Here is a 12949-nt window from a genome sequence, read left to right on the forward strand (position 1 = left end):
ACAAAACTAATTACATCACTTAAATTAGCATATTTAACTCTTGAAGACCCACTTATAATATATACAGATATCAGTAATGTTGCAGTAGGAAAAGTATTACTAAAAATACCGAATAAGAAAGAACACGTTACAGTTTACGACAAAACGGCAATACATTCTGAAAAAAGGAGGTATTGTACAACTCTAAGAGCTCTGAATCATTTACATAATCATAGATTAAAATCTTCAAACCTTTAAATGGATGATTTTTTTTTAATTGTCATAAAACGTAAAAACTTCAGTTTAAATAAGAAACAGTAAGAAAAGCTATGGATTAATGTATGAATTCCTATTCTTTTTGTTCTTAACTCTATTTGTTGAAACTGATATGTATCACAATCTTATCCAAGAGGTGGTTTAAATTTACCCTTTGCAAAAAGTAAAGACTGCTCCAGAATACAGACATACTAAGAGTTACTTTATTTAATTTTAAGGTTTTCATAACTGTTCCAAAATGTTCATGCATATAAGTTATGTAGATTTAACAGAGAAGACCAAAGCAGAACTTCTTTAACCATTGTTACTAATTATTTTTGGTAATTAAGCTATGGTATTACGTGCTATTTCTCAAGTCAAAGATTTCCGTTAAACTAAACACTGTAAAAGTACTATATAATTTTGTTAGTAATATACCAGCTGACACCTGTAAGAAATAGTCTCTCTTATTTTTCGATAGTAACGATCAACACTGACATAGATAATGCATGCGTCCAAGATACAATAGTATTATAATTTCATGTACATTTAACACCATGTTTTCTCAATATGAGGTAACTCTTCGCTGACTTCCAATAGATGTTTGTTCTTTCTCACCCCTGGGTCCCTCGCTGGTACAACGGTAAACTTAGATATTTACAACGCTAAAATCAGGGGTTCGATTCCTCTGGATGAACTCAGCAGATAGCCGGATGTGGCTTTGCTGTAAGTAAACACGTACACTCTCACTCCCGGAAACTCTAGTAAAGGTATTGTCCTCAGTAAACACACACGTTTTGAAACTGTTTGCGAAATACTTGATCATTGTTTTTACTGTGTTTTACATTCATTCTTTCTCAAGCTCAGTGAGAACTAAAGAATTCAGATTTACTCCAGCAAAACATCTTCTAATCAATGTGGATCGTACTTATTTCTCTTAAGGAAAATCAGTGAATCCGAGAACACCACGCTACATGTAATCAAAACAGTAATATTTAATGCTATTTTCAGTAACTTTCTATCCTTATGACAAAATTCAGCAGGTAAAAATACATGTTTGCCTTCTTTACATTAATGGAAAACAATTAGCAATCTCAGCCCTTCTCCATAAAAAAACAAAAACAAAATAATTTATAAGGTATAATGAAGAGCTGACTTACGTCTACAATATATATATATATAAAGTTCCATTGCTTTCAGTGCTCGAGCTTAAAACTACTTATACACAGAAAGAACAAAACGTATGATTTCATACCAGTCTTGTGGTAAGAAGAGAAGATGAATGTACAAGAAAATCACGGGAACTAATTCTCACATGTTTACATTAATGTTATAAATCGATTCAACTAATTGTGTCTATTTTGTTATAATGGCATACTGGACATTTTCTTATGTTTTACTCGATTTTTAAAAAAAGTATTTATTCGCAATTTTACAATCACCTACGTATGTTTTTGAATGTACTTCTAAGCTTGTCGGCCCGGCATAGCCTGCTGGTTAGGGCGCTCTACTCGTAACCTTAGGGTCGTGAATTCGAATCAAACATTTATGCAAAAACGGCTCGTTTGGGTTGAGAAAATATTTTACGTAGAAGAGCGAACAACGTTGAAGGTCGAAACGTTGTTCGCTCTTCTATGTAAAATATTTTCTCAACCCAAACGAGCCGTTTTTGCATATATATTTCTCTACAAGTAGGTTTCTCGACATCACGAATCAAACATCTTCGTCCTTTCAGCCCTGAGGGCATTATAATGTGACTGTCAATATCACTATTCGTTGGTAAAACAGTAGCCCAAGAGTTGGCGGTGGGTGGTGATGACTAGCTGCCTTCTCTTTATTCTTACACTGCTAAATTAGGGACGGCTAGCGCAGATAGCCCTCGTGTAACTTTGAGCGAAATTCAAAACAAACAAACAATCATCTTTTCAGTCATGAGAGTATGATAATGTTACGATCAATCCCCTTTTCGTTGATAAAAAAGTAGCCCAAGAGTTGGCGGTAGGTGGTGATGACTGATCGCCTTCCATCTAGTCTTACACTTTCAAATGAGGAACAACTAGCGCAGATAGATCTCTCGTAGCTCTGCGCAAAATCAAAAAACAACAACAAACTAAGTTTGTAAGTATTGTGCTTGTTTTTTATCGATTGTAACCTATAACATGGATTTTTCATCTTTCCTTATGAGCATCAAAAACTAAAGCAATATTCAGGCGTAATGTTTGAAAGTTCTTATCTTTAAATAATAAAACACGTATGACCGCATAAGAATAATTAACAACTATAGGTTCTTTGATAACATGTTTAAAAAGTACATATATTTTGACTACTTGTAAAAAACTGTCGCTCTCATTTTGTAAAGAACTTACGCTGTGTCATCTCAACAAAGTATACACAATACATCTAGCTTTGCTCATGCGCTGTAATTTTACATTCTGTATTAACGTAAGCACCATATATATTTCTTTTAGTTCGATACATTGCTCTGTGTGCAGTGTGTCGTTCCATCGAAATCACCACTCAGTATCAAGCGATGGACAACACCGTACCTGGCGTCGCTCCTGAAATGCTTAACACTGACTTGAAACTTAGATGAGTAATTATTGAATTTGTTTCCTTTTAAAGGTTGAAATATTTAAGGCTCTTATATTAACTTTATTATATTCTTTTTAACATATGAATTAAGCTTACTACCAGTTAGCGGATAGTAAATTGCTTCGTAATGAAACTGAATTGCAATTTCAACTTTCACGTCTATAAAATCGTAAGGGAAGTAATACTATTTTCTTTATATGTTACGTTCGTATAGCCATGGAATTAAATATATCATTTTTTATCAAAAAGTGATAGAAATTCAGATTCAGTGGTTAGTATTACCTTACCTCTGAAGACTATTCTTTTTCATTTCTTTGTCTTGATTACTTTACGATAAATTTGCATTTTTATTCCTTCGAAAGACCAATTCACGAATTGTAATAATAAAAACAAAAGAAATACTTTACACGATTAAAATAAGACCAATAATCTAGGTTTTAATTTAAAATAGCGTACTCCATTTTCCTAGAAAAATATGTATTTCAAAACTAGATTTTTCATGACTTGTTTTAAAATCACTGCAGATTTTTGATGTGTGCGTACAACTTTTTTTTTTCAATTACTTCATTACCAACAACCAGGTGGTCAAGGCACTCGACTCGTAATCCGAAGGTCACGGGTTCGAGTTCCCGTCACACCTAACATCCAAGCCCTTTCAGCTGCTGGACCGTTATTTATAACGTTTTTTTTTAAAACATTTTAATGTCGATCAATCCCTCTCTAGTCTAACACTGCTACATTAGAGATGGCTATCGCAGATAGCTCTCGTGTAGCATTGCGTGAAATTTAAACAAACAATCCTAATTCCACAATTCATGCTCAAAAGTGTTTTTTGTTCTTCCTAATTGATATAAACAGTTGAATTTTGAATTAAATTCGTGAGTATTCATCACATCAATTAATTATCTTTTTATTTATTTTATGTTGTAAAACAAATTTGCTTGTTTAGGATATTCACGCTGATCTACTCGAGGGCAGTCTGTTTTGTTTTTCTAAGAGAGATAAAATTAGATTATTCCTGGTTTATTCGGAATTTCGCGCAAGGTTACACGAGAGATATCTGCGCTAGCCGTCCTTAATTTAGCAGTGACAGACTAAAGGGAAAGGCAGGTAATCATCACCACCCATAGCCAACTTGTTGTCTACTATTTTACCAATGAATAGGAGTATTGACTGTCACATTATAACGTCTCTGCGGCTAAAAGGGCGAGCATGTTTGGTGTGATGGGGATTCGAACTCGTAACCTCCCAGACTGAAAGTCGAGAGTTCTAACCAACTGGCCATGTTCCTCTCACATCTAAAATAATCTCTCATTTACTGTCTTATGATATAATGTAAAAAATCGGTTTTTTCCCACCCTCGTGATTTGGCGTTAAGCTAGAATTTAATAATGCTTACATTCATGGTTCAATATCTTGTTATAACAGCCAGGTTTTCCGCTATTAAGCTTTATTCTTAAACTGATGAGAAAAGCTGTTATTATAAAATTATATCAAATCTTATACAGTCAGACCTACTGTTGACAAGATGGTTGCACTGACTATAAATATTTTGATAATGTCCGCAACTGCGAATATGTTTTTACAGGAAAATTTATATTTATAGTTTTCAAATCCAAACTTTTTTATTTTTCTTATTCAACTTGATCGTTTCAATGTTGCTGTCCATTTCAAATGCGTAACTTTCCGCCAAGGTTAGCGCAATGAAATTATGAACCTCCTTCCGCAAAATATTTAATTATCCGCCTGTTTCAATACTCAGTTTTATTGGTAAGTTGTGAAGTCTTAAAATTTTTATATTTACACTTTTTTTTCATTTAGTATTTTCATAATATTTTTTTCAACTGCTTTTATTACAAATTCTTCGATAAAATTCTGGAGATTTAATTTTCATGATCATTACTTTCAATGAAGAGATGAAGCAACCCTGTTAAATGTTCTTAAGAAATGAACGACATCAGATAGCTTAAAATTACTTTCAACTCTAAAAGAAACTCTTTTAACAAATCCAACTTCCAAAGGAACTATAAAGAGCACACTTGGCGATGGTTACTGCTAACCAGTTGCCTTCCCTATTAAAAATTAGAAACTTAATAATAGATTCGCCATAAACAAAACAAATAAACAATCAAAAATAATTTACCACCGTGTATTATAATATTACAATATTATCGCATTTTTCTGATAGAGTTGTATTTAGTCTTTGATGCTCAACCACGAAATAATTCAACCAACAACTAAGTTAGATTCTTCGGTCCAGAAACAGATTAATGCTACAGGTAAATCCATATAGAATTTTACTTTTTCTAAATACTGACATATAATCATGGAACAATTACAATATATATAAATATATCCCAACTGTAATAATGCAAATTTAGTGCCATATACTCGTCTGTTTTTTTTATTCTAAAAGCAAAGCTGCAGATATTTAGAATAATAGACCGATGTGTTCTCCGTTAACCTCTATGAGTGACACTACAGTGTGAATAACGTTAGTTCTTAACCATCTTTGGATCATCCTTAGATTTGTAAGTAACAAGGCACTGCTTTCGTATGACAGGAATCACCAATAATTCTGGAACAGCTGATACTTTCTATTTATCCAGTTCCTTAGCATTGGTCATGAATTTTTTGAAATCATTTCTTTATATTGAAGATGGATTTATTGCGTGTCATTGACCAAATTACCATCAATATCATTTATCGTAGTTGAATTTTGTTTTTACTGGTTAGATTTATTTTTCATGTGTATTTCACCAATCTAGGAAAGAAATTATAAATCAGTATGATGTTAGCTCATCCGTTGATGGCGCAGTTTGAAAATCAGCTGCATCCCTATTGTACTTTTCAACACAACGTTCGGTTGGTATCTCACAGCTTTTACACTTTCAACTTTACACTCCCATCTAGAGTCGGAAAAAGGCTTAAAAGTAATATTGACAAAGAACTTCAAAATACTACAATTGTGATTCATTTATATCACAAAACAGTGTATATCATTTATATCACGAAACAATGTTTATCATTTGAAAAAAAAAGCTAAAAGTGCTTGACCTATTACAAGAATTTGAAATATTAAGTAGTACAAAGTTAAAAGAATAGCATCCATAAATAACGGAAAAAAATATATTTTTTTAGTTGCAACAATTTAGATTGCACAATTTTACCTTGACCTTGGCAATCTTCGAATAGTATTCCTTATTTTATTTTTAATAATTAACCTATATTTTCTTGGCATTAATGAAAGAAAAGGAATTTTTCTTCAACATTTATATCCGTTCTTTGGATATTTGATGTGCTTACAAGTGCTCTTGATGAGTTTCGTCTGAGGCACAAACCACCATTACGGAATAGTATCATACTTCAAAAATTCAAGGTTTAGAACAAAATAATAACATATTTTAAAAACACGTGTATTAGTTTACTCTGTAATTCATGGTTCAAGTATTTACTGTGTTATTTATGATTTTTATTTTCCTCACCAAAATATGATTTTCAATGAATAAAAGATGGCGTAAAGGTTTAATATATTATTTCAGTATCTGTGTTCACTCTGCCGTAGTCTAGTTTCGCTGAGTGATGGAATTTAAGCCATTTAGATTATCAATGGCGCATAATGGACTGTACATTCAAAACAATCTATAAAATTAGATGTTCTTTAATTGTTGGGCTAGAAGTGAACGTTTTTTGAGGGCTATAGAACATTGAAGAGTTCCGTGAATAGCGTAGTTTCTCTCTAACAAATGCAAAATGTTGCAATTATACGATTAAATATGCCCATTAAACGCTAACATTTATTTCAGTTAAATTTTGAGCTGTACAGTGTAAAGTAGAATTTATTTTCAATCAGACTTTCGTTTCTTCTGGCGTTTTTTACGTAACTGCTTTTCACGTGAGATCCTAGAACATTTCTAATTCGTTGCACTGTCTTTTTCTTAGGTGTCAATTTATTGCAAAGCTCATAGCTACACAATAGGCTATTTGTGCTCAATTCATCGCAGTTATCGAAACCATATTTTTAGCCTTATAGGCCCTCCGACCTACTGCTGAGCCAGAACATTTCGTCTAGTTTTAAAGAACGTTCCAATCTAGAACGAAACAATTGTTCCATAATTTTTCGTTTTTCGAAAACAGTTATATTGTGAAAATTATTTTGAAGGTTGATTTTTAGTTAGGCAAAAAAAAAAAAGTACAGTTTTATGTTGTCTATGTTTTTGGCCACAGATAAGTATAGAGATGTTAAGGTTCATCTTCCAGGTATGTTATCGTCTTTCTTAACTGCTTGTTTTTAACACCGATGTATCTTCGTCTCTGCTAGTCGTCACTTTTAACTGCGCTCCACACGGCGTTATGACTGCGGACTTTTAATGTGGGAAACCAAGTTTCGATACTGTCGTGAGTAGAGCATATCTAGCCCTTTGTGCTTGACTTCAAACAAACTCTCATTCATTATTAACCTCCGTTGCGTCGGTGTATCGAGAATCAAGTGTATTTTTAAACAATTTTCGAGACTTCTCTGACTGTTTCTCTCTCTTCTTTTTGCCAGATGACACATATGTTTTCTAAGCCATTTTCACTCATTTTGTAAATAGGTATTAATTAAATTTTATTACTAGTTGATATAATTTAATATTATGTTACTCATCGTAAATTATTTTCGAGTAATTGTTTCTATTGATTTTCTTAGGATGTGTGTGTGTATTTTCTTATAGCAAAGCCACATCTAGCTATCTGCTAAGTCCACCGAGGGGAATCGAACCCTTGACTTGAGCACTGTAAATCAGTAGACTTACTGCTGTACCAGCGCGGAAATAGAGGGCGGGTTTGATTGTCTTTACAGGAACAGCTCCGATTTTATTACTTCATCTATTTTCTGAAAGAACATCTTATAATTGTTTAGATTTGATCATAACAAGAGAGTTTGAAGCAAGTGTTTTAAAGTATGTGCAAATGTTATTACAAGTTTAGTTACGCAACTCGGTACGTTGTGTTTATAGCTCGTTGATGTCGAGATTGTAGAACATTGCGTAAATGTTTTTAATATCGAAAATATGTAGTGAGTAGAAGATTTAGCAATAAACATTTGGATCTACGGATCCCTGCCCAGCCCACTTGTAATGATGTATTGCTGACAATCGTTGTCGACCGGTTTTCTTCTCCGTCAACCTGCCTCTGGTTTGACTTTGACTTCACTTTCCCTACGAGTATTGTAATCATCATTGCCATGATGATAAAATTCGCCCATCTGTTTCAAATAGGACGATAACCTTTCTGTATATTTAATTCTTAATTTCGATCGCGGTAAAGGAAAATTGCTTAATCTTCGACCGCCTTTGATGATTAATGTTTGCCTCTTGAATAATATATTTTACCACAAAACTATTGCCAGAAAGAAAGGCAATAAACATATAAATGGTAGGAGATAAGTGGGAAACAGCGGACAGACAAAGACAGAGCAGACGAAAAATAAAGTCACGTAAAAAGAAACATTCATAAAGAAAAGGAAGGCCTGATAATTAATATAGGCCTAACGGCTGATATATATTAGTGTGAGACTAACGGTATTAAAAGAGGTGAGAAGATTGGTTTATTTTGTGAAAGAGAGTTTCGAAGTAATTGAACCTGACTGTGTGGACTTTGACAAAAGATAATTACTTGAAAATTGTTTGTGAACAACAAACGCTTACAGGACGTAGGCCTAAATACGACAAAGAAGAAGACTGTCTTAAAAGTATAGGATATAAGTGTTAACTCGATGAAACTTAAGTGAACTATGCTCGAATGGTTTGGCGACAGAAAAAGAGAAAGGTAGTTTGGCTCGCCAACTGAAATTTTAAACTGATTGAAGCCCAACGACAACAACACTCATATTATTCAACCTACTTATTAAATATTACTGCTCTATACATGGTATTAAAAATCAGAAACCTAATTATTTTGACAAATATAAATATTAAAGTTTCAGAGATGCACACAATGTTATAACAGGTTATTGTTTGCTTTAATGTTTCAACACTAATTTGTTCTTTTTAAGTATCTCACATGACATTCGTTAGTCTTTTGTACATTTTGAACGTTTAGAAGTTGAAAATGTCCATGTCATGTCAAAGACGTGGAAGTCGTTTTTAATAACAAACACGTTATTACATGCGCACACACAAATTTGATATATACATATCAAAACATGAAAATGGTTAAAGACTACTATGAATAGTATTATTACAAGAAGCAGTAATGACGTAGTCCTCTCAGGGAAATTTCACAATTCCTTTTTAGTTTGATGTATGACGTTCGTTCACGTCTTCGATAAAAGTTAGAGATATGTCACGCGTATGATATGTTATCAGGCTATAATGTATTGGTCCCGGTATTATAAAGTAATTTGATGATAAAATAATTTTCAATCACACGATGAATCAATATATTATGGCCCTGTAGATCGGTATCCAACAGGGTCATAACATTGACTCGGCTGTTGTCAACGTTTCGACTGTGTGTTGGATCAATATGTTGTGGCTTTATAGCTATAACACTTTGAGTCAATAAGTTATGATTCAGTTGAATATTAACATACTGACTCAAAGTGTTGTCAAAATATTCAACAAGGTTCTTTCATGTGGATAACTACAAGCTAGAATTTATCGATTGGCTAACCAACCATTTGATTTTGCTTTTGTGTTTATTGGTATTTTATTATCATTTATCAATATCTTGATCACAGCTCACAAAATACTGATCCAAATATAAACTTCTTTGTACATAAAAATTAAATTCATTTGTCACTGGTAAAAGAACACAATAGGTTTGGTCAGCTTGGAGTGGTTGTTTGTTTTGAATTTTGCGCAAAGCCACTCATGGACTATCTGCGCTAGCCGTCTCCAATTTAGCAGTGTAAAACTAGAGGGAAGGCAGCTAGTCATTACCACCCACCACCAACTCTTGGGCTACTCTTTTGCCAACGAACAGTGGGATTGACCGTCATATTATAACGCCCCCGCGGCTGAAAGGGCGAGCATGTTTAGTGCGACAGGGATTCGAACCCGCGACCTTCAAATTACGAGTCGAACGCCTTAACCCACTTGGCCATGTTGGGCCAATTTTAGGGTTATAGGGTAATTTACAATGGTGTTATATATTGTATTTTTACAAATGACAATTTCTGTTTGAAAGTGATAGTTTGAATACCAGAAGTTATGGAAACCAGTGAGACTATTATTTGTTATAAAAGTGGCGTTAAACTGCAAATATTTTCGTTTTATCCTATTATATCTGTTCCCAAATTAATTCAATTGAACTTTTTATGTTAGAGAAAGAATAAAGACAAGTTAAAATACCGAAATATTGTTGTTAATAAATATATTGATATTATAGTTTAGTATGTGTAAATTCACGCCGTTATCATTACAAACGTTTAAAGATAATTTTTTTCAGAGTCAACAAAATGAGCGTAAATGTAACATTGTTTTCTGTTTCAAATATGTTACATATTACAATTTCAAACAGCCTGAACTTGAGATAAATTATAATTTAGACATTGAAGTTAAATGAATGTCGATATGTATCCAATTTATGATATTAGTCAACAAGATTAATACACACATTTTCTTTTTAATACAAATACATTTTATTAAACAAACAATAATACAGTTTATAATAATAGTTATTACGAATGTTCCCCGTTGGAACAGTAGTACGTCTACGGATTTACAATACTATAATCAGGAGTTCGATTCCACCAGTTGAACACAGCAGATAGCCCAATTTGACTGTTCTATAAGAAAATACGCATACAGTTATTACAAATAACGATTTATTTACAAAAAAATTACAAACTTACACACAATATTGAGTATTTTAAGTGATCTGGAACTGCATATTTTATCGAGGATTCACGATTAGAAAATTAATTTTGAGTTGATATATACAATTCACTTAACAGGGAACTAACTATCCCTGCATCCTTCGACAAGTTTTCCATCGAAGAAGCTATACGATGTTTCCATAAAGATATTAATATCTCATGTAAATTCGTTGAAGTTAAATGGTTTGTAAATTTTGAAATCTATGAATGTTCCTAGTAAAATATCTGAAGTTTCAGGTTAATAAGCGTTATTCACAATTATAGCTTCCGAGATTTATAATAACCCACCTATACCAAACCAATAATATATAATGTGTCTTGACGCGTCCTGTTGTTTACATTTACAGGAGTGAGGAGAGTGTTTAGAAATTTTAGCCTGCAAAACAATACAGACGATATACCAGTGCTTACATACACACATATAATGTTGATTCTTAGACTCGAGAATCTTCTATAACTTCAGTGAATAGGCGAGGATTTTGCAATACAGGTTTAATAATATAATGTATGCACAATTCTAAAGAGAAATGGAACCTAAACAAAGATCGATATTAAAATAGATACTTATAATAGTAAATTCGTCACACTTCCCCCCTTTTAAGAATTAAAAATTCGTCTTCGACAACTTTTAAATAAGATATTACATATATACATTGCGAACAATACATTAAACATAAAACATTGTCAAAGAACTGTAAAACTTCACTAATCATGACAGTACATAACACAATCAATACAAATAACATCATGCTCATAAAATTACATAACACATGAAAGTACATCAGCACAGACGTTATTAACCCTATTGACATGAATTATTTTCAAATCATACTCTTGTAATGTTAAACTCTATTTTAACAGACTTTTGTTTTTGCCCTTCATTTGGTTCAAAAACATCAACAGATTTTGATTAGTGTTGATGACAATAAGTTGTTGTGATGCAGATACATGCACATTGAAATGTTCTTTCTTTTTCCACAGTAAAATAATTATTTTGCTGACAATTAAATGTTTTAGAAAAATAACAAATAGACTGTTCGATACCTCTGTCATGTGACTCTAAGAGAATAACACCAGCACCAGAATCGTTGGCATAAAGAACTAATGCAAATGACTAGTCACAGTAATATACTATCAATATATGTTAAGTTTGCAATAAAAATGTGACCTTTTAACAAGCAGATTGACATATTTCACACCATTTGATATTTTGTTGCAATAGGTTTGCTAATTATGCCTTGTCATTGACACTTTTTTACAAAAGGTCCTGGTTTTTACCAGAAGCCAAAGCTGATTACATTTTGAAATAGAGAAACTTGGCCGTGGCTTACTACATGACCTAAGTAAACAACTTTGGCTTCAGAAAAGTTACTTGTAAAGTCTCTCAAAAATATGGCGTAATATGCATGAAGTTCTTTCCATGCGTCACTACAATCACACTATCATCAACATAAATTCCAACCTATAACAGATTTTTTTGAGACATTGATTCATGATTTGCTGAAAAGTTTTTTGAGAAAATTTCATCCCAAAAGGTATTACATTGTTCTGGTATCATTCATCAGGAGCAACCAAAGTAGAGATTTCTTTCACCCTCTTTAATATGCTACACTTTGTGATATAGCTGGCTTTTCCAATTTCATAAATACAATCCTCCATTCTTGGAATGGGATTGGTTTTGGTTTGGTTTGGTTTAAATTTCGTGCAAAGCTACACCAGGGCTATATGCACTAGCCGTCCCTGATCTTGCACTGCAAGACTAGATGGAAGACAACCAGTCATCGCCACCCATCTCCAACGCTTGGGCTACTCTTTTATCAACTAATAATTAGATTGACCATCAAATTATAACGCCCTCACGGCTGAAAGGGCGAGAAGGTTTGGTGTGAGGGGATTCTAACCAGCGACCCTCAGATTACGAGTGGAGTGTCTTAACCTCTTGGTCATGCCGGGCCGCGAATGGGATAGGAATTTGTCTTTGTTAAAATATTTACTTTGGGAAAGTCTGTACAGAATCTAACAGAGCCATCAGACTTACGAACCACTATGCAAGGTAGAGATCAATTACTTTTACTGAAATCTATAACGCCATTTTCCAGCATATGAGATTTCTTTACGCATTTAATCCGTCTTGATTGAATTCACACAATAGGAATGTTGTTTCACAAGAAAAGCGCCATCTATATCTACATCATAAACGATGATTGATCTTATTTGGAACATTTGGAAATATCCTTTTATTCAATCAATAAACTAGCA

General features: G+C 33.1%; 1 protein-coding gene across 1 annotated transcript in view; it reads left to right on the top strand.

Moving 5' to 3' along the window:
• The first annotated feature begins 2700 nt into the window (after nt 1-2700).
• Nucleotides 2701-12949, top strand: part of LOC143237361 (cholecystokinin receptor-like) — a 65204-nt gene continuing 54955 nt past the window's right edge. The window contains exon 1 of the mRNA XM_076476523.1: nt 2701-2827. The gene's annotated coding sequence lies outside the window, so the exon portion shown is untranslated. The remainder of the gene's footprint in view (nt 2828-12949) is intronic.

This window comes from Tachypleus tridentatus, chromosome 13 (genome assembly GCF_004210375.1).
Source record: "Tachypleus tridentatus isolate NWPU-2018 chromosome 13, ASM421037v1, whole genome shotgun sequence".
Taxonomy (NCBI): Eukaryota; Metazoa; Arthropoda; class Merostomata; order Xiphosura; family Limulidae; genus Tachypleus; species Tachypleus tridentatus.